This window comes from Sinocyclocheilus rhinocerous, unplaced genomic scaffold, assembly GCF_001515625.1.
Source record: "Sinocyclocheilus rhinocerous isolate Xijiao unplaced genomic scaffold, SAMN03320098_v1.1 scaffold2214, whole genome shotgun sequence".
Classification (NCBI taxonomy): domain Eukaryota; kingdom Metazoa; phylum Chordata; class Actinopteri; order Cypriniformes; family Cyprinidae; genus Sinocyclocheilus; species Sinocyclocheilus rhinocerous.
This window is the reverse complement of record NW_015636528.1, coordinates 194,045-199,602: the sequence shown is the minus strand read 5'-3', so window position 1 is coordinate 199,602 and position 5,558 is coordinate 194,045.

Here is a 5,558-nt window from a genome sequence, read left to right as displayed (position 1 = left end):
AGAGAACAAATTTGCTTGCAAAGCCTCATGGGACGTACACAATCGCCTCTCTCAGCGTGAAACAGAAAAAAATTCTCAGAAATCAGAAATTTCCCAAAATTCAACACAAACACAAAACAAATCGATATGTTCCATCAATCAGCCAATACAATTTTTTAACAGAATAAAATCTGACATTCATTCATTTTTAAAAAATAACTAATTGCTCATTTTTAAAACTATATTGTAGCTTTTTCAGCGCGGAAATATTTGTGATTTTTTTCTTAAAAAAAAAAAACGATTAAAAAATCTATTTAAAGAAAAAGCTGTGCTCAGATGGAAATATAGCTGACGATCATCCACTGCCAACATTATCTGTGGGTCAGCAAGGACTTCCACTGCCCTTTTTGCAGAAGTGAGTCGATATTTTCCGTCAAGACATTTCTTACTTCCCTTTTCAAAATAAAGTTAGCCTAATATTGTGCTAGAATACATCACGCCCCGCAGTTACCTCTCAGCAAATACCAGATCTCAAATAGCACTTATGATATGGGATAGGATGGAAAAACTAATAACGGATAGGTGAAATGTTATCTGAAACATCGTTTAGACTTTCAGTTAAAAAACAAGAAGATTGTGATCTCTGAAGAAGGGGGAAAAGTACAGTCTCTTTTCTTCTGAAAATGAAACTGGGGGTGATCAAGCTAAAGAAAAAAAAAATCCCCAAACGGCCATGTTGATTTCGCTTATTCCAGGAAACCCAGTGAGTGTGACACATGCAGGTCACAGGTCTCTATAGCTGTGGCTTTTGTCGTAGCCTATATGACAGGGAAATCGATGAGAAAAACACTCCCTGGTAACGAAGTGTGTTTGTTTACATATCTCAATATGAAATATGCATCATGATCACTGCTATTCTCATCAGCTGTCGCCTTCCAAAAAAAGTGAGCTGAAGTTGCATTTTCAGAATTGAGATTGCTTCATTTCCATTCATTTCCAGTGTGGAAACTGTTTATCTCTTCACAGAAAAGTAAATGACCTTCATTGTCAACTTTCAAGAACTAGAAGATGTGCATCTGAGATGACTAAATGACTATTCGATAGTGATAGTTCACTCGCTATTTCTGCTTTTTTGAAACTCGAAAGCTTTACTGCCCATTCACTGAACTCGCATGGAAAAGAACAATCACATTAATACATTTTAATTAGTGCATTCATTAAAATTGTAAATTCATACAATATGTAATATAAGTCTCTGGTGTCCCCAGAATGTGTCTGGCCGTGTGTCACGCTCGTTCAGCGGCCTCGTTTCGCTTCGACGGCTTTCAGCCTCACCCTGCTTCATTCTACTACGTTAATAAATCATTAGCTCATCCATGAACATGATTTCTGCCCGAGTCCCGTCGGATTGCATCGGCTGCGGGGATGAAGACCACAACTCCCATGATTCCACACTCAGTCACAGCGTCATCAAACTACGCCTTTGTTTTGAAACGCCCTCTAGCAGCGAAAAATTACATATTGCGCCTTTAAGTTCTCATTCACACACAAGTTTACGTTAAAAACACACGAGTTACAAAAACAGTCGGTTATTTCTGTGAAGGTACACAGCTGGGAAAAAAATTGCATGTTTATTTTAGATCTGTGTGGCAGCAGCAATAAATCAATAAATCCACTACCAAGTGAGCGAAATCAGACGCGCTCGTTTTCTCACACGCTTGCAGAAAAAGGCTTACCTAAACAAAGTGACTGGGTTAATCTTTTTCACGTTTCCTTGGTTGGTAGATGCACCGGGGACCTGATTATAGCACTTAAAACCTGGAAAAGTCAGATTTTCATGATATGTCACCTTTAACATGCCTGAGCATAGCTGAATATATATTTCCGAAATGTATTAAAATATTTTCAGTCAACAACATGTGGTAACTGCAATAACCAAATTTAAAAAAATACAGAAAATACCAGCTTAACACCATCTCTGGAAATCATTATCTAAGACAGAGACTATAGATTTTCAGTTAATATCTAATATGTAAAAAAAAAAAAAATGCTGTAAGAAGGACATATTTAGGTGTAGTGTAAGAACCAGTTTTGCTTTGGAAAGGGACTCAATGAACTGTTTTACAGGTTTTGTTACACATTATTTTGTGCATTTGAAGGTAAATACCTAATCAATAACACTTGTGTTCATTTTTAAAGTGACAGTTCACCCAAACATGAGATTGTCATCATTTGCTCACCCTCATGTTGTTCCAAACCCACATGACTTTCTTTTTTTCCATGGAACACAAAAGGAGTTTTCTTTAAGCTTTGCTATAAATGTGTGTATATAACACACACGCACACACACACTTATAACAATAACAATACAAATATTTAAGACACATTATGATCTTGTCTTCTTCTGCGTTCATCCCAAGCACAAATTTAAATTATTATCTGAAACAGTCCAAAAATGGCTGGGTCATCTGGGACGCAAAGGCAGCTTTTTCCACCTTTTGACCACAATGTCGTTAGTGTTCACCCTCTTGAAAAGCTTCGAGTAATGAACCTTTTTACAATACAGTTGAGGGGAAAGCCTCAGTGCTTTGCAAAGCTTCATTTTCCCATCACTAGGATTTGCCACTGATGATTCAAACGTGAGTTTTGAGCAGTGTATAGCCTTCCAAAAGAGGATGATATCCGCTTCATCATGCCTGGAGCTGATCCGTGCTGGTCGCTGAGGAAATACATCAACTTCGCATTGTGGATCGCCGGATCGGCTTTCACCGTGGACGAAGCGGAGTCCAGCCCGGGGTCGTCACATGTGGTTGCCGCAAGCCCGCCGGACGCTCCTTCACAGAATCCGCCGGCCGCACCCTTCTCAGGCCTGCCGGCCTCCGCTCACTCAGCCCGCAGTGTGTGACGCTGTGTAATCGAATCTACTTTGTTTGGTCTTCCAAAAGAGGACACGACTACAAATCAGTGGTTAAGTTGTAGTTACAACACTGTTCCAGAACACTTCAACCCAAATATTCAGATGTGTGCAGCACATTTTATGGAGGACTGTTTCCTGATCCTGGGAGAGTAGACTACAATGCCGTCTGTTCTGACTCACAGACTGTAAGTAAGTTTTTTATATTTAAAGGATTTGCTAGTGATGTGACGTTCGACACCGAGGCTTCGAAGCTTGTATCAAAAAAACGAAACATCTCACAGCGAGGCACTGTACCGGAGCTTGATTAGTTTTGCCAAAACCACGTGATCTGTGACGTCTGAAGCTTCGTTTTCGCACACAACCACGTGACTGCTTCATATTCTGATTCAAATAACGCGATTACGCGAACTCATTGCACATGTTTCAAGTGTCATTCACTTCAACGGACCATTCCACAATATTCTTTGTTTATTTTGATCATATATGCCTACATGAGTTATGCTTAGTTTTTTTTATAAATTTATTCAGAGGCTCATTTATTCATACTTAAGTAAAATGAGAATTGTAGAACAATTTATTATATGAAACGATTCAAAAATGGCTGGGACATCTGGGATGCAAAGGCACCTTTTCCCACCTTTGGCTTTGACCACAAGAGGTCATTAGTGTGCAACGTCTTGAAAAGCTTCGAGTAATGATGAACCATTTTACGATTCAGTTGAGGGGAAAGTCTCAGTGCTTCGCAAAGCTTCGTTTCACCATCACTACTGAAAACAGCAAAGTTTGCGTCATATCTGTACTATCAAACATCTAAGACTATTGTTCATGTAACCACAACCCCATTTGCATAATGCAAGCAAATCATTAACCAGATGAGATTGGTTAATGTATTTCTAGCTTCAAGAATATATCAGAGGATGATGTCCATTTGCAATGCAAGTATGGACTGGGAAATTACAATATATTAAAAAGTAAATACAACTTTACCTCACAAATTATTATAAACTATAACTTTTCAAAAGTTGTAATAACAAGAATATTAATATTAAGATATTAAGTGACTAACACTCTGCAACACTGACTATTTGTGGACAAGAGAAATACATTTGAAACTAGAAGGAACACAATGTGATTTCTAATAAAGATTCATATCAATTGAACGTGGAACATGAACAAGGGTTAAGAAAAGAGAACTGTAAAAGAAATACATGCCATAGCTCTAGAGCTAAAAAAATCTGTTACTTAAAAATACAAATAAAAGCATAATTTATTCAAAAACCGATACTATAACAAACATGTTTCACAAAAGTAATGTTTACTGCATTATACTGTGATCAATGTGTAAGTTTCATTTTCTTTTATAAACTGAATTACAGTAAAAGTAAAACAAACTTAAAAAAATAATATCTGTCCTCTTTGTCTTACTGAAGTCCTGGATAAATACTGCATGCAGGAGAAATCCAGGAACTTAAATGCATATCAACAGCTGAAAGACAAAATGTTCTGATCGCTGTCTAACAGATGAAACGTTTATTAAGTGTATGAACAGCATTTATTCTCTATTTAAGCAACATGAAGTAAAAGATCCGTTCATCAAACACAAACTCAAACACACGTCAGAATCGTGTTCTGGGTGATGTGTTTCAGTCTAAAGGTTTAACATCTTTCAGCTTGATTAAAACATGTGAACACTCATCAGCACCTGCAGTAACTCTCACCTGATTAAAATCTCATAAACAAAGTACAAATGTAGGCTTGCTTGTTTAGTCCTGATTCTGAAGTAGGAAGTTCAAGATGCCAAATTCATTGTCAGTTGGAGAGATAAGCATTTTGGCTCTGGCTTCGTTTAACCTCCTGCGCAGGAAATCCCTCCGGTTACACCACTCCTGAAGCTCCTCCTCACTGTGAGCAAAGTCGCAACTCACACCATCAGCACAGCCATCTTCCAACCTGTCAATCAAACACCACAGCCAATCAGGACAAAGACCACTGGTAATAACAAACCCTTCATCGTTGATGTTGTTCATGGATTTGATGATAGTGAACCTGGGACAGATGGAGAAACAGGGTCCAGGGAAGAAAAAGTATCTTCTTTTCACCAAGGCAAAATGTATTTGATAAAAAAAAAAAAAAAAACTAATATAGTGAAATATCATTACCATTTAAAATAAGTACTTTCTATTTGAATATTTTAGAATGTAATTTATTCCTGATGCAAAGTTGAATATTCTGCATGGTTATTTCAGTCTTCAGTGTCACATGATCCTTCAGAAATCATGCTAATATGCTGCTCAAGAAACATTTCTCATTATTACCAATCTTGAAAACAGTTGTGCGGCTTATAATATTTTAAGAATTTTTCCAGGATTCTTTGATGAACGAAAAGTTCAATAGATCAGCATTTGAAATTGGAATAATATGATAATCTTCCGTTATTTTGATCATACAGCCTTGCCTATTTTTTCCACAAATGTATTCACAGTCTCATTTATTCATATTGTATAATACAATGACTGACATGAAGACTTATTTATATAGACTTCATATTTTCTTTACTTTATACAGGTTTTCATAGCACAAACTAATTTATTATCTGAAACAGTCCAAAAATGGCTGGGTCATCTGGGACGCAAAGGCAGCTTTTTCCACCTTTTGACCACAA